Source organism: Lycorma delicatula, chromosome 3 (assembly GCF_047948215.1).
Source record: "Lycorma delicatula isolate Av1 chromosome 3, ASM4794821v1, whole genome shotgun sequence".
Lineage (NCBI taxonomy): Eukaryota > Metazoa > Arthropoda > Insecta > Hemiptera > Fulgoridae > Lycorma > Lycorma delicatula.
In genome coordinates this window covers 183,649,808-183,674,809 of record NC_134457.1, presented here as the reverse complement: position 1 = coordinate 183,674,809, position 25,002 = coordinate 183,649,808, and the positions used below count along the sequence as shown (strand labels likewise).

The 25,002-nt window shown below is 32.7% G+C and overlaps 1 long non-coding RNA gene across 1 annotated transcript in view; it reads right to left on the bottom strand.

Annotated features, from left to right (window-relative positions):
• The window catches only part of LOC142321109 (uncharacterized), a 75,853-nt gene that overhangs the window by 4,846 nt on the left and 46,005 nt on the right, over window positions 1-25,002 (bottom strand). The gene's annotated exons all lie outside the window — the stretch shown is intronic.

Genomic DNA, 25,002 nt, shown 5'->3' with positions numbered 1-25,002 from the left:
AGGCATTCCTCCAAAACTTCTCAACACATCATCTGTTAGCAGCAAAACTTGCGGGTTAGTTTGGTTTGGCCCTGATTCAAACGCGGGGTATATATCTTATATATCCATATATATTCCATCACATGTGTGTGTGTGATATTAGATTATAAAGCTTAACCTATATCTAAATTCAGGTTAACCATAATTGCTCACATTGCCCGGGAGAGGGTGATATTTTGTTCGGAAGAGTTAAAATCCTTCCTGTTTCTTTGACATAGAAAGAACTGTTCTGTGTCCACGACAGGCTTTTTCTCGCTTAATATTATTTCAATAGAACACTAATAAGGAAATAATTATTTATTTAATTATCATAAACTTTGAAGATGTTTGTCTAAACTATTTTTTGATAGATCTAAAAAAAAAAAATTCCATTATTGTAATTCTACTGTTTTTGGCAGAGAATGCACATAAAATATGAACTGGTATATTTTGACAACAAATAGTTTTTTTGACTTTACTTTCAATAATACTTAATCGAAATATTAAATTTATAATGACGATAATATATAAAAAATCGGTTTCTAACGGTGGGATAATCTAAACTTTTGAAGGGTATAAAGATTTCGTTAAAAGAAAATATTTTAGATAATTTTCAAATAATGAGAAAGAGAATTGTATTTCTGCTTTATAAAGATTGAATACATCTTATATACTATAAACATACATTTATCTATGTATCAATACATTTTATATACGTATCATCATCATTTTAGTCGTTATCGATCCATTTCAGGATGATTTCCTCTCTAGCACGTTTCCAACTAGTACGGTCTTGTGCGATTTTTTGCCAATTCGGTCCAATGAATTTGATAATACCATCAATCCAACAAGCTTTTGGTCTTTTTCGAGTGCGTTTATTTAGTGGTATCCATTTACATCCTAATTTAGTTCTTCTTACTACATGGCCTGCCCACCGCTACCGCTATTTTAGTTCTTTAACTTCCATGATGATATCATATAATTTATTCTGTTCTCTGATCCACTTACAGGACTTCCTATCCCGTCTGGGAACTCCAAGCATGAATCGCTCCATATTTCATTGTGCATCTGTAATGATTGAACGTTAGTGTCCAAGTTTCGCTTCCACAGGTAAAAACTGGCAGGATGCATCGATCGAAAACTTTCTTTTTAAGGCAAAAAGGGAGTTTGTTCTTGAAAACGATATTAATTCTTCCGATATCTACCACCGAAGCTTAACTCGTCGTTCAACTTCTTTGATTGTATTACCCTCAGTTAACATCCGTTGGCTAAATATATGAAATGATTTCCCTTTAAATTCTTTTCCAGGAACAAACATCTTTCTCTTCTCGGCAAACTTGTTGAACTCGACCTGGCTCTTTTTAAGGTCAATCCTTACGCCATAGGGTTCGCCAGCCACTTGCAGTTCCTGTATCTGTCTTTGTCGTTCTTCTGGTTTTTGTGTGAAGAGAATTATATCCTCTGCGAACCTCAAGTTGTTTATATATATTAGGAAAAATCTAATTTACATTCTTATAAATATTATCTTTTTTTTTGTATCAATATTTAGTGTTTTTTCGAGTACCGAACTACGTTTTTACAAGTTTTCTCTTTTTAAAAATTTTCCTTTCAGAATATTTTTCATATTTATTTATTTGGCAAACGATTTTCAAATTTATTTTGTTTTTATTTATTTTTTACATGACTGTGAGACAATTTTTACAGCGTTTTATGAGTCTTTAGGATTAATGTATGAATATATTTTTGCCAATCCAACGATTGTCTTTTATCAAAAAAGTTATTATGTGTTTCTCTTATGAACGCAGATCTGTATTAGAATTTCTAAAATAGATTACTTTGTCCATGGTATAAACGTCAGCTTCTCTGAACAGAAAAAAAATGAATTAGGAACGACCCGGAAAATGCCGAAAGTAATGTTTTATGTAATAAAAGTTGTAGTAGTATGTAAATAAGTAGTAGTTCTACGTAAACGGACCGGGTTGGTCTAGTGGTGAACTCATCAACAAATCAGCAGATTTCGTTTTGAAGTAATAAGAAGTCGTTAAAATATGGGTTCAAACAGTTCATTTGATTTTTGGTTGTTTTTCGTTTATTACGTTGTTATTGTCAAATTTAATCTCTGTAAGCTTGCATAATCAACCACGTTGAAGTCATGATTTTTCCGTACTACGTATAAAATTTATATGTTATTGCAGGGTATATATTATTATATCAACCCAATTTTTTTAAGTAATTTGAATTTGATAGGTCACATTTGATTCTGACAGAATCAACTATTAAAAATCACACCTAATTCAAAGTTTAAAAGCACATTATATTTAATAATAATATGCTAATACACCATATCAAATTTACTACGTGAACCAATACTAAATAGACTTCGTACCATTTGAAAGTGAGTGGTATTAAATAGCAATGCCATTTGCAATATCTCTGGAGTAAAAAATTGGATTATAAGCTCGAAAATATTCCAAATATTTTTCAATTATTAAAAATAAAAGATTAATTTTCATAATTTTATAAAAATATAGTGAAATACTATCACTTATGATGAGTTTAGTAGTAATTAATTGCGCAGAATTAAAAAAAAAATATCGCCTCTACTTAGGGTGTTTCTCCTGCAACACTATTTAAGAATTAAATTTAAATTATTCTTTGGTACGGCCTTTCTACAATAAATTTTATTAATTTTTGGTTGTGTTGGTTTATGAAACAAACTGCTGGACAATTAGCTTTTTATTAAATACTAAATTTAAAAAATTATTGAAAAAGTAACTTCCTAGAAACGATACCTATTTTTAACGGCTAATATATAAATGTTAATAATATGTTTTTTCTTTCTTAAAACATAAGACTTTTTTTATGTAGAAAAGTACTTACTTTTAAGTAAAATATATATTTTATAAGAAAAGTAATTCTAAAAGTGGGTTTGACTCATTTCCCGTTTTATTTGTTTTACATTTTTATTTTTACAATTTGAATAATGGAGCTAATTAATTCTGATATATTTGGCTAGGAAGTGTATTGGTAGGAAAAAAGAACAATTGAGGACAAGTTTGTTAGAAACACGAAAAACTGTTTGAGTTAGACGCTGTAGATTTATAGGAGTTAAGGTCTTCACTCAGATCGTAACGGGAATAACAGATAAACTCAGACCTTCAGCAGGTTATTCTTACAGACCGTAGAAATCCCATGATGATAATTCACTTGTGCGTTGAACGAACGAGGGAAAACTCCGCCCGTTAAACGTTCATCCAGTCCCGCTAACATTTTTTATTATGGAAATGTTAAATTCGAAGTAACGCCTACGCGATCATTGGAGTAATTTTTTAATTCAACTGAACCGAGTTGAAAACAAATCGTGACAATCGTAGAAAATTGAGTATGTACATCTTCACAAAAGTTTTAGAAATGTGAAAAATAATAAAAGAATTACATTTCTTTAGTGATATATAAACCTCTTAAAAATGAAAAGATGAAAGTATAAACTATACTTATGGAAGTTATTAACTAATCGATGATTAATAATTTACGTATTGTGGATTTTTTCCCCTCACCTCTGAACCGACTCTTTGCAATTAAGTATAACATCGCCCAGGGGAGTGTCTATATACTCAAACAGGCCTCCCTGCCTATCGGCTATATTTGGCATGAAAGATCGGCCCGCTGGTTGGATCTTTCCTCCGCGCCTGCCTCTAACTCACAGATTAAGATAACCAGGCCCGACTATGTCGTTCCTGGGCTCCACCCTAGAAGCCAGGACTCGGTCTTTTTCAGCGTTGGTTTGGAGTCTCCGTGCCTCAACGCAACCGCCCACCCGTGCAAGCACGGACGAACAGTGGTTCCGTATTGCGTATTGCAATTGAGATAATATGTATACTCCAAAGATATGATGATCATATTTTATTATTATTATTGATGTTATTATTACTACGACTACAAACTACCCAGTTAACGTACATTATTACTAGAGTTATAATATACATAACTGATTAAAACAACATGGCTTCTGAAGTAAATATTTACTTTTGAGAATTTGTTTGCTGTAGCAAGTTTTGTAATTACGAACTATGTATTAACTTCATAAAAAATAAACTTTTTTCATATTTGTGTTTGTTTATATACGTATGACAAAGTTTACAATCACAAATCGATTTCAACGAAATTTGGAACATTTCTATCTGTGATGAAAACCTAATTAATAATCGCTTATTCTCTTCCTCGATCAAACACACATCTACAAACAATTTTATACAGTTTAAAAATAAAATAAGTGTTTCCCAATTATTTTTCCATCGACGAGACCAACTTCCAAATGACAATTTTACTCTTGCACACTGACATATTGACTTAAATCGATTAAATCATATTTTGAATCAAATTTTATATTATTACATCTGTAGAAAATTTTTTCGATATGATACTTCATTGCATTTTATCCATTACTATCAATCGTTAAAAACAACCAACTCATTAAAAATAGTATTGATAAACATAATTTATTTACAGATTTCAACAACAACGAAATTTCGGCAACTAAAGAAATTTGAAAATCATTTTTAATGGTTAACTGAAAACGGGCATTGTTGGTGTTTTCAATCTGAAAAATGTACTTTAGTTGTACATTTCTTCAATTCTAATCTAATATTTAATTTTTTGTAAAAGTATTGTAAGTTTTCCTCTGTTTTTTTTTAACGGTAGTAGGACAAAATTTAAGAAAATAAAATTGATTGAAATATTTCATAAAATAGTAGGATGAATAACACAATGAAATCTCCTCCTATTGTTTTTTATATTCATATTTGAATTTCAGAAAATAGTTTCAGAGATTTTTTTTTTATATAGTAAAATTTTATAGAGTAAAAGGAACGGTAGTCAAATTTATATTAATAGAAATATTGACTTTTATTATTTTAACGTTAAGAGCTAAACAATGTTGCAGTTTATTACAGCTTAAATTCGAAACATAAAAAGTACATCTTTAAGCATTTAATCCTAAAAGAATAGTAGCTCAATTGAAAAGTAAATAGCTGGAAGACAAGCTATAAAAAAATATATATTTCATAATGATAATAGGATGAATAAAAAACTTATTTATATAAGTAACCTCTGAGAAACAATCACGACAAATGATAATGTAATACATATATAATTACAAAGTTGAAAGTAACATTTGCAATGAAGATATAGTTTTAAATTTTTAAATAAAAACTTTTTTATCTTCTTTTGAAGATGGTTAATTCACCACAAAAGCTCGAAGCTTTTGCCATGGGAATATGAAATGGAAATTTTGTTGCGTAAGTAAAATGCTCGAGATCTCCGAGCTTCAAATCCGGGATCTTCAAACCCCGATGAACTCCGAGACGCTACAACATCGCCATAGAGATTGACGAAGTAAAATAATAATTAAATATTATTTTGCGGAATAATGAATAACAATAACAAAAGACTCGTTTAATTGATATAAATACATAAAAAATGTGGTACCCACAATAAAAAATACATTTAAAATAAAATGAAATTGTATTTTATTTTTCTGTTTACCCTCCGAAACCATCGTACGGTATTATTTCAGAGGATGATATATTTGAACGTAAATGAGGGGAAATCTTGTGCAGTCTCAGGTCGACCATTTCTGAAATGTATGGTTTATTGAAACCCAACCACCAAAGAACACCGTATTAACAATCTAGTACTGAAATCCGTATAAAAGTAACTGCCTTCACTAGGATTTGAACCTTACAACGAAATCAGCTTATTTGCTATGATGAGTTCCCCACTCGGCCAACCTGGCGGAGGTAATCAAATTGGGATGTAAAATGTTCCCCATGAATTTAGAATAAGAATTAAAGTAACAAATGAGATACCTTTCAAAAGATTTAAACCTTTCAATTTGCATTACAGTATTTTTCATGCGTGCGTAAATGAGAAGAAATAAATTGGGCATTTCATAATAAGCTTATCATCTCTGAAAAGCCTAAAAGGAAATCAAAATACATACATATTGTAAAAACGCTCAAACGAAATTAAAATTAATATGGATCACTTCTTCTACTATCTCTCAACAATTTTCTATTTTTAATTCCAAAGAATTTTTTTCTATAATGGTCATTTTTAAGTTTGCCTTTATATTTCTGCATGGAACTAATATTTTATATAGAATAAAAAATAACATAAAATGAGTGTGAATTGCGGTAGAGTAATGATGATGTACTACGTTACATTTTGTAATACTATAAAATCTGTACAATTTAATTTAATTAATTAATTCTGCCGTAAGCGTCGAGAAAATTGTACATCCGTACACATACAAATGAACAATATACAAATAACTAATAGAACAAGATAAATACATACAAATTTATAATTTATATATTTATATTTTATATATTCAAATAAAGACACCTTTCAAACTAAAACACAACTGGTTCAAGGCTACTACGACTTAGACTAATCCAATGCTTTCCTGTAAACAAAATCTTTTTTTCTCCTGGACGTCGGATAAAGAGATGTTTTGGTCAGCCAATCCTGGAACAAGCTACATGAACCTGTCCTTGAGAAAACACGAGGATTCTAAATTAACGCTGCACCACCTGATTGACTGTCCTTTTAGCTTTGTTAATTGTGATGGCAAAAGCAAGCCTAACAGTAAATTATAATCGCATGAAACAGAAGAGAAAGTCAGTTAGGATCAATGGAACACGACCTGAACTTTCTCTTTTCCTCTTAATATTATAGTTTCTATGATGTTAACTAACAGTTTTTTCACAACGAGCCGATACCGTTGGAAAATTTTGGTGAAGCTACAATTAACTACGTAACAGCATAATAACAGAACCGACTTTAAGCTGGAGACGATGCGGTTGCATTTCAGGACGATAATTTTTGTCTGACGAATGTGAAGGAATTTCATGCCCATTATGAAAACGAACATTCTACAAAATTTTTTTCCACTTGAGGAGCTGGATTTTGCCCTTAGAATCCCGAGCGTTGATAAGAACACCGACATAATGAATTAAAAGTAAAACGAATGTAACTAGAAGTTCCGCTGTGATCTATTGTGTTCCAAGAACTTCAAGATGTGTTGAAACATATCGCCTAATAGTGGTTCATAATTATACATTGCAGCAAGCATAGAAGTAAATAAAACTGAAACGTGATAAAAAAGTGGTCGTATATAACTAAGATTTTTTGTCATCGTAATGTTATTGTTACGACAGATAAGGAATAATTTATGGTTAATGTTTATTGTTTCCTGTTTTAGCCTCCGGGAATTACCGTTCACATATTACTTCAGAGGATGAATGAGGATGATATGTATGAGTGTAAATGAAGTGTAATCTTGTACAGTCTCAGTTCGATCATTCCTGAGATATGTGGTTAATTGAAACCCAGCCACCAAAGAACACAGGTATCCACGATCTATTATTCAAATCCGTATAAAATTAACTGCCTTTTCTAGGACTTGAAGGATGGAATCCTCGACTTCCAATTCAGCTGATTTGGGAAGACGCGTTCACAACTAGACCAATCCGGTGGTTTACGGTTAATGTTAAAAAAAAATATATACATCTGAATGTTCATTAATACAAGAGATAACAATTTGTAATAAACAATTTATTAATAATTTGGTTATTTATTATTACGTATTTAATAACAGTCCATGAATTGTGGTGGCCGATTTAATGCAAAGACTCATAATTTCTTAAATTATAATATTTTTATTTGCTGAAATCATAATAACATAAATATTTTCATCAAGCAATAAAAGTTATGAATTTTGGATTAGAATAAGTTAACTCTGCAATATAACGCGTATTTATTACAAGGTATGAAGTGAGCCATGTTTTTCAAACAGAATGTGTATTGTTGTTTAAATATAAATTCCCAAGTTAAGTTTTGTGTTTCTGTCTCTAGTTCATCGGGATTTTAAGGCTGCACCTACGGTATGAAAATTATAAAAGAAAATAAAGATTAGAAAACCTATATATTTTAATTGAAGTCAATTTTGTCTCACATTTTATATAGTATCATTAATTAAAGGTGAAAATTTATTGTATCAAATTGAAAAACTTCCATGAAAGATTCTGATATTGATGAAACACATATGTATATCTAATATGCATAAATCGGTAAGCAAGGCATACAAATTAGTAATCTAAGACCAGGTATAGAGATTATCGGTTGAGTTGAACGCTTTAGTGAAATGAAGGGGTGAGAGCATAAAGGAAAATGATGAAGCCCATTCAGATATATATTCGTATTACATTATATCACGGTGTAATACGAGTGCACATAGTGGAAAACCTTAATAATACTTGAAAATATTAGTAAAACTGAATCTGGAAATTTATTATTTTGTTTGCGTTATATGGATTGAGTTATGTCAGTTATTGAAATTGTGATTAATTTTAATACGATGTAAAAAACAAATTTATTAATTTATACGTTAAATTAAATTTTACAACTGCTAATTGTATTCTGTTTTAATTATTTAAATTTTTAATACACAACATAATTAATTTGTTTATGATATAATTATTGAACATCAGTATTTGAATTCAGTTAATAAATATTTATTTTAATATAACAAAAACAGTATATTATTGTGAATACCTATTAAGTACAAACAAACATTGTAATATAATCGAGAGAATAATGATCATTAGAAAATATTACCAGGCCAACAAAATAAATATTGTAGTATTCAAGTAAGCGTGCCAAACAACAAAGTATGCAGGAGTTTTATAAGGTATCCTATTTTGCATAACATTAACAATAGATTAATACATTTAATTAAAATAAAAACTTATGCCCTTCAATCCATTCAAAATGTTTTTAAACCTTTCAATCAAACCTTTTAACAACTTTTTGCAAGGGCAAAAGAACAATTATTTTTATATGGCATTACTGAACTACATTTATTGATGTCTGATCAATAATAATAATAATAATAATTATTATTATTATTAATCACTAATTATTATTAATTATTAAGATGAATGATTAATTATTATTAATTAATCACTCTAGAAGATGTACGGGAGGAGATTAGGAAAACCCATAATTGGAAGGCGCCTGGGATTGATGGAGTGCATAATTTTTGGTACAAGCGCTTTTCTTCTGTTCACAAGCGGGTTGCACAATTTTACTCTGCCATCTTGCGAGATGCAAGTCTAATGCCGACCTTCATCACCCAGGGGATGACCTATCTGATCCCGAAATCATCTACTGCGAAGGCAGACCCGTCTAAGTACAGACCTATTACCTGTTTCCCTACAATATATAAGCTTTTTACTTCTGTTCTCACTGCCAAAATCAATAAGCATCTTGAGAGGCATCAGATCTTAGCTGAGAAACAGAAAGGGTGTCGTCAGGGTAGTAGGGGCTGCAAAGAGCAGCTAGTGATTGATAGCGTTATCTCTGTAACGGCAAAGAAGAGTCGGAGCCTATATACTGTTTATATAGACTACAGGAAGGCCTTTGACTCGGTTCCGCACTCCTGGTTGATAGAGGTCTTACGTCTCTACAAAGTCGATCCCGTTGTCGTTGAGTGCCTAACTGTCGTTATGAGTAAGTGGTGTACAAATCTTTTGTTGACTATTCCAGATAAGAACCCCGTTAAGGTCGGAGTAACACAGATCAACCGAGACATTTTTCAGGGCGATTCCTTAAGCGCTCTATGGTTTTGCTTAGCGGTGAATCCCCTGTCTTCCATCTTACAGAGGTCCAAGAAGGGTTTTGCTCTTGGGCAGTACAGTTTTAGCCACCTCATGTATATCGATGATATTAAGCTTATTTCTAACACTGAAAAAGGGATCCGGCAACTTGTCAAATTAATCGAGAGGTTCAGTGTCGACATATTCATGAGTTTTGGTCTTGACAAGTGTAGGGTCAATGCCATGAAGAGAGGAAAAAATGGTCGCAGATTGAGGTGTGAAGTGCCGCAGATGGATGTTCCTGCAGTCATGATTGCAATGCAGCGTGGTGAGACATATAAGTACCTTGGTTTCCTGCAGGATATTGGAATTAGCCAAGAGTAGAGTACAGGCTTCAAGAGTAGAGTAAGAGCCGTCATGGGTTCCCAGTTGAGTGGTTCTAATAAGGTAAAGACCATTAACATATTTGCCGTTCCGTTGATTTCCTATAGCTTTGGCGTGATAAATTGGACGCGGACAGACCTTGAAGGGCTTAATAGAATGATGCGTGTATCGTTCACGCGACACCGCTCCCATCCCCCGCTCAGCTCCGTCGAGCGGTTTCACCTGTCCAGGAATAGAGGAGGAAGAGGCGTTGTGGATTTGCGGGAGGTTCATGCAAAACAACTGCTGAATCTCCGGAAATACTTCCTAGAGAAGAGCCAATCCAGCTTGCTCCACGGGGTTGTAGTAAAAAGTGACAGTAGTCTAACCCCACTGCGCCTCAGTGATGAGAAATTTCAGCCCCTTGAGGATACCTTCTCCGAGATCAGTGTGATGGATAGGTGGCATTCGAGGGAGTTGCATGGGAGGTACTATGCGGCGCTTATGGATGAAGCGGTTGATCGAGATGCGTCTGTGGCCTGGCTGGAGTATGCCGAGTTGTTTGCGGAGACGGAGGGCCTTGTATTTGCTATACAGGATAGGGTCGTCAGCACACTCAGCTACAAAAAGCATGTCGTCAAGGATCCTGTTGTAACCATTGACCTGTGCCGTCTTTGTGGATCGACCGACGAGTCCATCGAACATGTCGTTAGCGGGTATCAGTTTCCAGCTCCAAGGGAATATACAGTCCGACATAACAACGTGGCGAAGATACTTCATCAGAGACTCGCTTTGGACCTAGGTCTCCTTGCCGTTTCAGTCCCGTATTTTAAGTATGCTCCTCAGCCTGTATTAGAGGAGGATCAGTGTAAACTGTACTACGATCGTACTGTTCTGACGGACAGGACAGTGGAGCATAATAGGCCAGACATCGTTCTGACCAAGAAGCAGGAAAAGATCACCTTCCTGATTGATGTCACAATCCCATTGTCCACCAACATAGTGAAGAAGTACACAGAAAAACTAGTGAAGTATAGGGATCTTGCAGAACAAGTCAGGGAGATTTGGGACCAGGAGAGCGTAATGGTGGTCCCGGTGGTTTTGGGCGCGATGGAAGAGATTCCACGTTCTCTGCATGGTTCATTAAGATCCGTTGGAGCACCAGCAAATCTGTTCCGACCAATGCAGAAGACTGTGTTGCTGGATACATGCCGCTTGGTCCGTCGGTACATCACAAACTCGAGCGATAAGATAACGCCTGTTATTGAAGGGCTACCTGATCGTCATCAGATGGAGCTCCAGAAGGGGGACAATGGGCGTTAACATCTGTCAGTTCATAAATTTTTATGTCTGGTATTTTGTCTTCCATTAATATATCTCACCCATAGTATTCAATAGTTCATGTTACCATAATATACAATGCATGTCAGAACAATAGTTATAGCTCCTGCGCTTTGCCTTTGGGCTGGCCAGGATGCTTTTTACTGGGCTTGCCCAAGAGAATAATAATAATAACCTATATTTAGAATTGATTTTCATATTTTATAAATTTTAATAACCAGTAGTATTAAAATAATAAAATTTTGGCTTTTAATATTCAACTAATTCTTCCAAAATGTGGGTATAAATTATTTTTCTAATCATAACAACATTTGGTTGTTGTTGGTATTAGAATATCTAATATTCTATTTATTTATTTAACATACAATGAAACAATGTTATTTAAACAATTCGAGTTTTATTTTCAAAAATACAGAGAAAAATGCATATGACAAATACCCGATAATTATTGCAAAGAAGAAGAAAATATTATCCCCAATTTTCATAAACAATTGAATAAGTCATTAAAAATAATTACAAACAGAAGGGTTTTTAAATTTTATAAACATCAATTTTTATAACAGTGTATAAATTTACTCCGTTTCACAATAATAAATAGTTTAACACTTATAAATTATAATAAAAATGTTTAAATTGTTACATAAAATAAATTTAAGTATAACCTACTTAATTTAAATACAGCTATATTATTTATTTTATTAAATGAAATGTGATTTTTGGTCATATTTATTTATTCATCCAGTTAAGATATTGTCGTGTGTTCGCGGCTCGATCAGGATACTGAAAGATTGACAAATGAAAATTTTTATATAATTACTATTTATTACTTTAAGAACGTAAATAAAATAGGAAAAATCAATAATAACAATGACAATAAGAATAATAAACGATAATAATAAACAAATAATAATCATACTAATCTCAACCACAATAATAACAATAAATGTCAGTAATAATAATAAACAGTGATTACATACATAATATAATATAAAGTAATCGTCAGGATTTTTTACAGGTAGTTAAATATAATTTAATCCCATTGAAAAAATACATTAGCATGACCGCTAGTCTTAACACTTTTAACCACTAGCCTTGTATTAACAACAATAGTGCGACAGATAAGACAAGTACAAATTCTTTCACAGCAAATACATTTGCTGTTCACAAATAAAAATACCCTAATAGTTTATGAATGAAATTTAGTACATTATCTATTTCTTCTACTATATATATGTATATTTTTCTTTTATGATTTTTGAACTGGGTGTTAACAATTACTACATTATACTTTGTGCAAAACTCAAAAAGGTGGTACCCTCTTTCATTCCTTTTGCCGAGCCCGTATTCACCCACAATATTTCCTTCCTTGCCTTTTACGACGCCTGCATCACAATATCCAATTATTATTAAATTTTCATCCCTTTTATGTGTTTAATTGTTTCACCAATTTCTTCGTATACACACTCTACCTCATCATCATCATCATGGACTCTTGTAGGCATATAGACCTACAAGGCTTGTAGACGATTATTTTCAGACGATAAAATCAAAACCCAAGACTAAAACGATTGTTTTAGGCTTAGGTTTTGATTTTATCCTTATTGCAATAATTCTTTCACTAACATTTTTAAATACATTACTCTCGTCTCTATCTTGTTGTTCATTACGAAACCTACTCCTGCCTGCCTTTTATTTGCGCTGAGTTAATTATTCTAAAATCACCTGACCAAAACTCGTTTTTCTCTTCCCACTGAATCCCGATAATTCCTACTACAGCTGCATTTAACCTATCCACTTCCCTCTTTAAATTTTCCAACCTACCAACCATCTTTAAACTTTTAATATTTCACGCTCCGACTTGTAGAATGTTACTTTTTAATTTTCTGGTGACCCCTTCCTTAGTAGTCCCCACCCGGAGAACTGAACGGGGGACTTAGGTTACCTCCGGAATATTTTATCAAGGAAGGCGCTTCCATCTTTGTTACATGAAAATGCAGAGAGCTAAATTTTCTTGGAAAAAACAGCTCTAGTTTTCCTTTGCTTTCAGCTGCGCAATATTCAGAAGAGGAATCATTCCTTAGTCTGGCTCTCAACAGATACCTCTCCGGTTGCACCTTCGGTCCATGTACTCTGTATCACTGAGCACTCTAGCTCCCTCAACATCATGGTTTCATGATTCATAGAGGGAGAATCTACGCTTAGAAATAAAATAAAATAATCTGTAAATTAACTGACAACGAACTACTTCTAGCGAGAAAGAATCGACTCTGAGAGAGAATCGATATACACAGTCGCCCGGCGCACCACCGTTGGTCCGCTCTGCGCCAATAGCAGCTAAAATAAAAATGATAATTGTTTGATGCACATACATCAAACAAAACAACCCACGCACCCTTCTTTTTTATGAGAAAGATATGAACTAACAATGAAATACACATTTTATAAAAATATAATTGTTTACATAAAACATAGAATTTAACTATAACATTGAAGTTTTATCATTATTATAAGTTGGAGCACGTGTTTTCTATACTATATTGTCAGCTGTATTGCATCACACGCGTTAGGCATAGTGGGGGAAACAGCTAGATCTTGACGCTTTTTCGTGACGCTCATTTTTCCTCAGTTGACTCCCCATCCCAAATCCTGCGTAAAGAAAATTTACTCTAAGAAATTTACGCTAAGAAAATTTACAGATTGGATGGGAACACCTTATGGTGACTTTGGATTTAAACTTGAAATTGACCTTAACGTAATTTTTTCAAATGGAATGTTCTATTTTTCACCCTACCAATGAAAAGAGCAGACAATTTTACAATGAAATATTGGGTCATATGCATGACCTTGGAGGACCTTTTTGTATATGACGGCTATCAGAGATAGTGTTTAACAAGTTACACGTTTTTGAAGGTTATACAATATTCCTGAAATATTTATATTTTAGGCCATTTATTTCGCAAACTATGGGAGAGGGAATAAAAATTATTTATAAAGTTATGTGGATATCAGGGTGGTATTCAGCACTGAGCTTAACCCATGAACTTGAGGTCCCCTTTGGAGTTCGTCCCAAGTTCATTGTGGTTTTTCAAAAGAAATTACCACCTTTTTCGATAGCACCAATGGAGAGAGCGAAAAATGTTACTTCAACATATTTGAATTTAGTCATGACGTTTTATGATTATGTCTCATTTTTTCCAGATCCTGAAATTCATGGTTTAGGGGTTAATCACATACGGTATTCGATTATCACAATTTGCTGATTCAAAACAATACCAAATAACAATCCTCTTCTCACAACTTAGAAAGTGGCTGCAAATATCTGCGAAAATAATCCAGCACCTATGACAATATCTTTGATGGTTAGCCGTATGACCTTCAAAACCTCTCCAAGGACATATGTGTGACCACATATTCCAATGTTAATCTTTTTGCTCTTTTACTCGGTGGGGTAAAAAATAGATCATTTCGTTTGAAAATATCGATAACCTTGAAATAACGATCAAGCTCAAGGTCAACATGAGATGTTCCCTTCTAATCCGAGTAACTTTTGTTTAGGTAATTTTTGTTTATTGAACGTAGTTTTCAAAACATCGCCTAGGACGATTTAAATTAGGACGATATATATATATATATATATATATATATATATATATATATATATATAATGTAAAAAGAGGATTTGAGCTTTTACATCTCTGAAATAAGAAGTCACTCACGCCGCAATGAAGTTCCTTTAAATAAAAATGGACATTAATCACGCTTCTATGTACATCTAAAAAAGAAATTGAAAAACGTATGAATAAAGTAAGTACATACCAGAGAAATCGACCATCCATCACAACTAGATACCATTTTTAACTAAAGCAGAGTGCATAAAAACATAGGATGTGCTACGAACGAAAATTAATAGTTGCAAATAAAATAAAGGGACACAACCCCTTGGAGAAAAGTTAAAAATGCTTTGTTAGATGAGGACAACAGCGGATATGTTAAGAGGATCTACTTAAAATATGGTAAAGTGTATTATAAGAAACAATTTGATTTATTAAGAAACAAAAAAAAAAACGCCACCGAATTAATCTAAAAGATGATGTAAATGTAATTCTACATTTACTAATCTACGATACTAATCGACGAATCTCCAATTTGATGATTCTTTTGTTAGTTAGGTACCTCACTTTCGAAAATTGTTGATGAATTATTTATATATATATATATACATATATTTTAAATTAATAATTTTATTCAGTTATTAATTAAAATTTGTGTAATAAATGAAGTACTAACTATTAGGGCACTTGATAGTTAATATATTAATTTTTTTTTTATTTTTGGGGTGGCTGGGAGGGGAAGGTGGAAATGCACAGTAGTGTTATCCAACCGCCATCGGCTAAAACCACCCCTCTTTCTACCAGGACTCGACCCGAAACACATTACTTCAGGCCAAGTCCTCCTAGTGGCCTGAGAAGGCCACTACCTATTTTCACCTGGCTCAGGCCTATCCAGGTTACCTTTCTTGGCCCTGAGAATGCCTCCGCCGAATCGGGCCACAATCTCCCAGCCGCTCAGACATGAAGTATCATTGCAACCACGTTATGGGGGCTTAGTGCTTCGAGGTCCGCCTCTAGTGTCCCTCGATCTGATGCCCACCGAGCACATTTGTAAAAGTTGTGCTCAGTGTCGTCCCGTACATCGGAGCAGTAGAAGCTATCGAAGGACGACGCTTTGCTATGGCATGGAGATAAGCGCTGGAAGTACCCGCAACCCGTTAATAATAATAATTTTACATTTTATTATCTAAATTAAACAGGTAGAAATGTACACCGAAAGTGAGGTGTACTCGCTGTAGAGCATAGCTTTATTGTGGCTTCTGCGCGGGATAACCTCACCCAGAAGTGGTGGGACGCTCCGGCGTCTCATCTCCGATGAGTGGATAGGGACTCCTGGCGGAGCTATGGAAGGGGTAACTAAGACCGTAGTCGTGGTGGAGGATCCCTTCGAAGGTCCCGTAGTAGAGGCAAGATGAGGGGAATGTAAGACCGTAGTCCCGGTGAGGGATTCCTCTAAGGGTTCTTCACTAGAGGTGTGGCGTAAAGACCGGAGTTCCGGTGGGGGGATCCTTTCGGTTCCCCTTATCAGACGTATGACGATTAATTGAAAGACCGGGTCCCGGCTACCAGGATGGGACCTTGAGTTCTGCCAAGGTAGTTTGAGACGATGGCACTCCCCAAGTGAGGAGATGTACTATGCTTAATTGCAGCTTCGGCTCTGGGAGGCGGGGTACACAAAGAATAAAAAAATAAAAAAAAATTAAACAGGCAGCAGATATTTTGAATCATCGATCATAAGGTTTTATAGAATGTCTAGAATAGAAGGATTTGTGAGTATAATCTTTTTATGAATTAGCTATCGTAAAATAAGTATCTCAATTTTCAGTACAGAAACGAAATTCTCAAAAAAATAAATGTAATAAAATTATATAACAATTTTTTTAAAAGCTTAAATTAGAAATGAAATTAACTTTTTATCTTTATGAAATAATTAAAGTTTAATAAATGTAATAATTTCAATCTGTTCTCTTAATTGTAAATTAAGCTTACTTACATACAGGGAGAGTGAAAGTGAGTCGTTAATGGATGGATGGGAAGAAATAGAAAATCAGAGCAATGATAAAGTGCGAAAACACTTGAGTCTCATTGAGAACACTTGGAAGTAAACTGAGCAGTGATGAGAAAAGGCAAACCAATTTGAACGCTAACAAAGAAATGCAAATCAAATGAGACAAACAACAGTTCTCTACTTAGATTAGTAATTAAAATGAACACCTTCACTCTTTATTGTATGACTCGCCAATACTGGATTAAGTTTTGTTTAACTCAGATACATTTAATTGCTTTAAGAGTTCAAATCTATTCTCTACATCAGTCAAAATTAAATTTATTTTAATAATGTTCCTTGTAATTAAAGATTAAAAAACTTTTAGACGTAAATGTTAATCATTTCTGAACTTTCATGTACTTTATTAAATATATGTTCATTAAGATTGTTTTATTTTAATAAAAAAAAAAATTATTTTGGGTGTGTGTGTATTTGTATAAAAAATATATATGTGTATAGTATATCTATATATATATATATAAAAAACATATAAACTCGCGTGCGCACGCGCGCACATACTCACACAAACACAGAGAAAGAGAGATTTATATATATGTATAAACTTGTAAAAGACTATTTGATTAATATTAGGTTACAGGTAATATAATTTAATTAAATTGATATAAATTCGTAAACCTTTTCACAAACAACAATAATACGTGAAATACCAATAAATTTATAACAATACTTTTTTTTTGAAATAGCACACAAAAGAAAAAAAAGGAAAATTATTTTTATAAAGAAAACAATAATTTTTTTTAATTTCAAGAAGTATTTGCTTAAACAAATCTTTTCCATCGCTGTTTCATGAATTCTCACAAGTATGAGTTCAATAATGTTCCACGGGTTCCGTACTGAGCTTTGTTATGTTATTTAGCAGACCGCCAAACACTTTTTATAAATAGTCTTCCTGCGCTCATCTGGCTGCATTAAATGATATGCATGACTATACTATTTGGTTTTGATAACATTAGTGTTGGACTAACCAAGCGGCTCGGTTAGTCTATTCGGTAATCTGGCTATTCATCGAAATGAGAGGTGTTCCGGGAAAATAACCGTCTTATAGAAATTACAATCCTAATAATAAATAAAACTGATCGGCGAATTTCTAAGCAACGGCAACCAGAAAACAGACTAGAGATCTCGATACATTCCTCCGAATACCCACTATGGAAATTTCCTACGGGAACATAAACACTCGTTAATTTCCCAGACTACTAATTTTTACTGGATTTCGAAATCTACTATAGCTATACATTTTGTGCGTGTAATTGAATCAGGTAAAGTAATGTCATTAATTTCCAATTCTATTTTCAAAATTCAATAATAATAAATTTGACCGAAAATAAACGAAAAGTAGTATTGTTTTAAAAAACTGACCACAACAAACCGCAACTGAAATAAGTATCTTGTAACCGTTTGCGACAAACTTTTTTGGAAGAAACTCATCTACTAGTATTAAAGTTCAAAATTATATCGTGACTGCGATTACATTTACAAGAATTTAGTAAAATTCCTTTTTTTTTAAAAAACTTCACTGCACCTTCTTTATTCTTACAAGTCTTGGCTAAACGAAGAAAATTAATTTTAACACAAGCGCATATGGAATAAAATTGTTTGCGCGAGCGATGGCTCTACATCGCTCAGACAGCGATAAGGTATACTGATCATTCACTATCGCTTTCTACTACGTGAAAAAGGATATCTGATTAAAGCGTTAACTTATTTTATTCTACAAAGTATAATGTAGAATTTAATATTATTTTACCACGTAAATCATAACAGCGTATGGCTTAATAGGTGTCAGGAAAATTGAAAAGATACATATTTATAAATAAAATTATCGTTAAATATTTTGGCCCAAGGCAGAAAATGTAGAGTGACTAGCACAAAAATGATTAAACACGTGTTATGTTAAAGAGGAGCAGCGCTCTGTAGAAATTAAAAATAGTATTTAAACGTGATTTTTTTTTTACTGCACTTTACTCTTTGCAGAAGATTATATAGCAATTTATCTTGTGCAAATAGGTTGTTTTTTTCTTTTAACATAATTTCTTTCTAGACATATTAATGGTTATTCTGGTTTTCCTATAAATATTTTTACCCTACTCTCAAAGTCAAAATTTAAATTTCTTTTAATCTATAAGAATAAAAAATGATTTGCTTTTTTTTGAAATAATGGCAAATAAGAAGAAAATCGTTGATCATAAACATTAATAAGTTAAACGAGGGCAATTAAAGAACATTATTAAAGTTTAACCGTATTTAAATTATTTTCATGTTAACACAGTGTAACGATTGAGTCGGATAAAAAGCACATTTCTTTAATTTTATTGTAATATTTTAAACAAAAATTTTCCTTTTAAATGAAACTACGATGATTAACGGAAGCTGTAAAAACACAAAATGAGACATTCCTGGACTTTGTATAATAATTATAATAAAGCAATTGATTAAACTAAAGCGTTTCAAGTATTTATCGCCTCAGTAAGTTTGTACCCAGGCTAGCTTTAATTGATTGTAATTATCAGATAATTTAAACTTTAAAATATTCTACCTTTGTGATTTCTCGTAGTTTAAGGGTATCTTTATAATTAATTTTCTTCAGGTACTCTTAAAAACTGTGAAATGTAGACATTAACTGCAAGATTTTAGGTGAAACTAATTTTTAATATGGAATTTTAAAAGATGGATGTTTAAAGAAAGTGCTATAATGGGTGATTTCGTTAAAATAATTATTTAAAATACAAATAAAAAATCAAGTAATTCGATAATATTATTTATTTACCAATTTAAACAAAATTGTATTTTGTATTTTAGTCGTTTCGGAGACCTAAATTAATACATTGATTTCTCAAGTTACCTAGCGATGCTCTAACATGCCCGCTTTGCGGGACATTCATGCGGCCCTGTTCCGCGATTGGCAAGCTAGATGGGATGCGTCCACCAAGGACAGGTGGACGCACCGCCTTATCGCGGATATAAAGCCGTGGGCCGGTCAGAAGTTTGGTGAGCTGAACTACTGGCTCATGCAATTCCTGACCGGCCACGGGGTCTTCCGCGCCTACCTGTTTGGTAGGAGGAGGGCGGATTACCTCTACTGCCCTTACTACAGTGACCCGGATACCCCATAACACGTGGTGTTCTGGTATGAATACCGCCTAGCTTGCTCGGCCATTACCGGACCGCTCAGCGTGGAGAACATCATCGCCACCATGTTGCGGAGCCCCAAGAGTTTTGATACCATTACAGGGTTCGTGGCGAGAGTTCTTCAGGATAAGATCAGGGGGCTCGGGGATGAGGGACAGCCCTCTGCGGAGCTGCCGTTCACACGTGCTTGTACGAGTGGGCGGTAGCGATGAGGCACGGGGACTCTCGCACCCCCGAGCGAAAAAGATCGAGTCCCGGCGGGGATACCCCACTCGGGGTGTCCCCGAGAGGCATTGGCATAAAGACCGAATCCCGGCTCCCAAAGTGGGGACCCAGGGACTGCATTGCCGGGCCTGGTGGATCCTACTCTGGGGGTTTGAGGCGGGCGCAAAGTGAGTTCCGACCGGTGGGCCAAGACGTTGAGGCCCGTTAGAGTAAAGGACACTTCCCTGGGGCGTGTAATACATAACTACAGGATCCGGCCCAGGGGAGAAGAAAAAAAACATGCTCGCTATGAAATAGCGTCATTATACATTACTTTTAGTATGAGATAAACATTTTATTGTGAAAACAAGTATAAAAGTTCTAATTACAACGAATTTAAGCGCAAAAGTATTAATTCAAAAAATAAAAAATAAAAGTTTTGATTGTTTGTTTAGAATACTAAAGTGATTTCACTTTTCTGGAACTTTTTTGTAGTACATTAGTTTATTCAAATTTAAATATTTGCTAAAAGTAAACATTTGAATTAATCTTACGGAAAAATAAAACTGTATTTTAAAAATAATTAATTCTTCAGGTTTCTAGTGACAAAAGTTTTATTTTCTGAAACAATAAAAATTATTTCACCAGATTATCGTTTCTGCGCAAAAGTTGGAAAATGTAATTTTTTGAGGAAAAATATTACTAATGTAAAAATAAATTAAGAGTTTATTTCAATGTGATCAATTTTTGTTATGTTTATGAGAGAGATTATGAATCTTTTTCGGTAAGCAAGTAGCATTTTTTTTTCTTCAAAATCCACTGATTTTGAAGAGAAATTATAAATACAATCTAACTAAAGTTAACCTACACTTGCTAGTCAAGGTTAGCGAGCGAAGCGAGCGTAGGGTAAGTTTGGTTGGATTATACTTATAGACTGTATTATATTTATTAACTGATTATATTATAAACTGTGCAAGATTACACTTCATTTTCACTCACACATTTCATCCTATGAAATAATACCTGAACGGTAATTCCCGGAGGCTAAACAGAAAAAAAAGATTATATTTATAATTTATATTTCTAATTATAAGCAATAATGCTTATATTGGACGTGTCTCAGGTACATTTGGAAGATCAATATTTGAATACTATCAATGAGTAGAAATAAAAAAATATAGAAGAATAATCCAAGATTAATTAATTGTTCATATGGAAAATTGGTTCTTTTCCGGTAAAAATGTTATTCGGTTATTTGTTTATTTAGTTATTATTACATAAATGTAAAAATGCGCATTTTTATTGTTATTTCTGAGAAAAAAGAAAAAAATGGTACCCTTTAAGTACCGAGATTATTTTGCTATTAACTTTAATTAATAAAAAAAATAATTATATAAATAAAAAAGTAAATAAATTCTATATAAAATATAATCTATATATAATACATAGAAGAGAAATGGGGTTCATCCCAAACGGAATATTAACTTGAAAAAAAAAAACAGTTTAAGTAGCAGTGTCTGTGAGGATTACATGAAAATAAACAAATTTATGAAGCGGGCATCAGAAAGTTAATTACTAGCTAGCTTTCTTTCTCAGTATGATTTTCAATAACGCACCACATTACAACTCACAGTTGGCAAAGCTCCGAATTCTAATTCCAAGTAAAGTGACAAGAATAATGACTGGCTAGAAACAAACAATATTCAATCTACTTCGACATGGAAAACAAGATTAAGTGAATTAATTAACTTACTCATAAAACTAAAAAAAGAGACCGTATCACTTTGATAAACGTTTAGAAAACCATGAACATCGGGTTCTTTGGATTCTGTCTTACCATCATGATATGAATCGAATTGATATTTTACAGCTGTGAAAAGGCATGCAACTAGTTACCTCACAACGCGAAAATTAATTGAAAATAAAATCAGTGCAATGAATAAAAATGAGTGGAAACCTCACTGAAGAGAAGGGAAACTGATTGCTTAAAACTTGAAGCAAACCGTTAATACATAAAATGATGGAAAATTTATTATACATTTAGACTGTGATTAAAACAATGGAAATGAAACGAAGGAAGCAAATATAGTGAATTTCTAGAAGAACTGGATGCATGACCCAAATTTAAGTAAGATTAGTTTTTATTTATTAACAATTCAAAAAACCGGTGGTAATTTAAAGTAAAAAAAAAAAAACACAAAAAAATAGAATAAAATAATCAAAATATATTTTAATTTTATAATTTTTAATTTATTGTTTCTCATAATTGAAATTAATTTCAATTAATTACGGTAAAAGTTTAACTGGAAATAGAGGAGAAAAACATGCTGAAAGGAGTTTACCTCAGAGCTTATAACTATATAATGATATAAAAAACGTACACGCACAAACTAATACACAAAAGAAATAATCGAACAAATCTCTAGAAAAATGCAAGTCGACCTTTATTAATAAACTGGATTAAAAAAATTACTTCACTTGCCTTCTGTACTGAATGACATCCTAACTAACAAAAAAATAGGACTGAGTTGAGGTTTTATGGTACAAATTTGTATTACATACCAAAATGAAGCTTTTAACTTTCTTCATTCTTTTTTAAGAACACATTTTAACAATCAAAGTATAAAAAAGAGGATTTTTTAATCCTTTTGTGGCTTATGATAACCCCATAATTTAAATAAAATTATAAAAATCTTTACATATGTTAAAATAATGCCTTTTATTATTATACTTATGAAATTTCACGTCTCAATTTGAACATTATATTGACCATATTAAGCCAATTTACATATCGTTATTATTCTTCGTGACTAATCTGTCGGTAAAGTTTTGTTACAGGGTATCAAGGTTTATCTTCTGTATAATCAAAATAATTTATGTTAAAAAAAATCCCTTTCGGCACGCCGGAAGATGGAGGTAGATTTCACTGGTGCTAAATAGGGGATAAAAAAATTTTTACCTTAAAGTTAAGAAAAATTTCAAATTTACTCAGTACGACAGTGGTTGCATGTAAAAAAAGTTTCACACGTTTAGCATGTGACAAGTCCCATCTTCTTACAATTCCAGCAACATTTTGGTCATCCTTGCCGTAAGAGTTGGTCATATCAAATATTGTTTCAGACAAAATTTTAGGTAATGTTTAGAGTACTAACGATCACTTTAAACTGGTTCGATACTATGCCTATAAAGGGAGGTATGATTATTTTTGTCTTCAAAACTCGATTTTTTCTACCCCCTGGACCAATGTTTGTTGATATCAAAAAACTGTATTTAGATAAGTTTTAAGCCCTTATCCAAAGAATAGTAGATACTTTAAACGAATTCGATATTTTACTTAATAAAAAAATTATAGCGTTATTTTGTTTTTTCGAAAAAGCCTCTCTATTTCCACCCCCATGGTCCGATTTTTTCCATTAACGAACTCGACCGAGTATTTGGGTCATTATATTTTATGTATCAATTTGAAAGTAATTAGCGCAAAATTACGGCAGTTATCGTGTCCATAAGAAAGTTAAATATATATATATAAAGTTTTGAAATTACGGTGGTATTGGTGTTTGGGGGATGTGAAACGTGAAGATAAGTCGAAATTTTCCGGAAGTCAAATCATGGTACCCATTACATTAGGTAGCCTTTTTATGAAATCTTCCTAAAAAGGAAAATACGATTTCAAATCATGTATGTAGTGTCTGAGATTTTTTTATGTACTGGAATGAATTTGTACTCTCATTTAAAGCATAAACTCAGTGATATTAAGACTCTGTTATGAGGGGGTACAGTGAATTTTTTTAGTTTTTAATTTTTTTACCATTGGTCAGAGATTAAACGTTAACGGGCGTTAAAGGAAGTTGATTGAACGTTTTAAAATGGTTTTATTTTTCGTTAATTTACTTACCTCTTTCTTTTAGTCATTATTCGAAATTTATAAATAACAGTGTTTTTTTTTTAATTTCAGTAATAAGTGATCATTCCAATTCAATATACGTGAAAGGAGAGATACCAAAAGTTTTCACGGTACTGAAGTACCTATATACGAAGTGACATTAAATTTAATAGGGTGAAGACAAAAGTCTATATTTTAACATAACTTTTTTTTTAATTGGTTTATTCAAGTTACGCAGTTTGAAAATAGTATAAAGCAAAAAGAGCACAAATATACACAAATTAAATGAGTGTATATATATATATATATATATATATATATATGTTTGCTTTTATAGCAAAAATTGTCACCTTGTTTCCATATCATTCTCTAGTTTCGTGCAGTTCTGGCCTCTACCGGTCTTTCAGATTGATTTATTCCCTACTTAGTTCATTATTCACTAATCTCAGAATGATAATTTGCGAAAATTTTTTTTTTATGTTTTCATTTTCTTGTTGAGATTGATTCGAAGGAATTGTTCCACAACATTTTAGTTTACAAAAAAGCATTTTACAGTTAAATATGTCAGTTATGTAATTTTATCATTTAGGTAACCATGTGAAAGTATGTTTAGGGAAATAACAAGCGTTAACTTTTTTTATAAGCCATATCAAAGAAGAAAATTCTTTATTCGAATTCTTAACTTGTGTAGGCGACCGCTCTTTCACCGTCTAGCGCGTCCACACA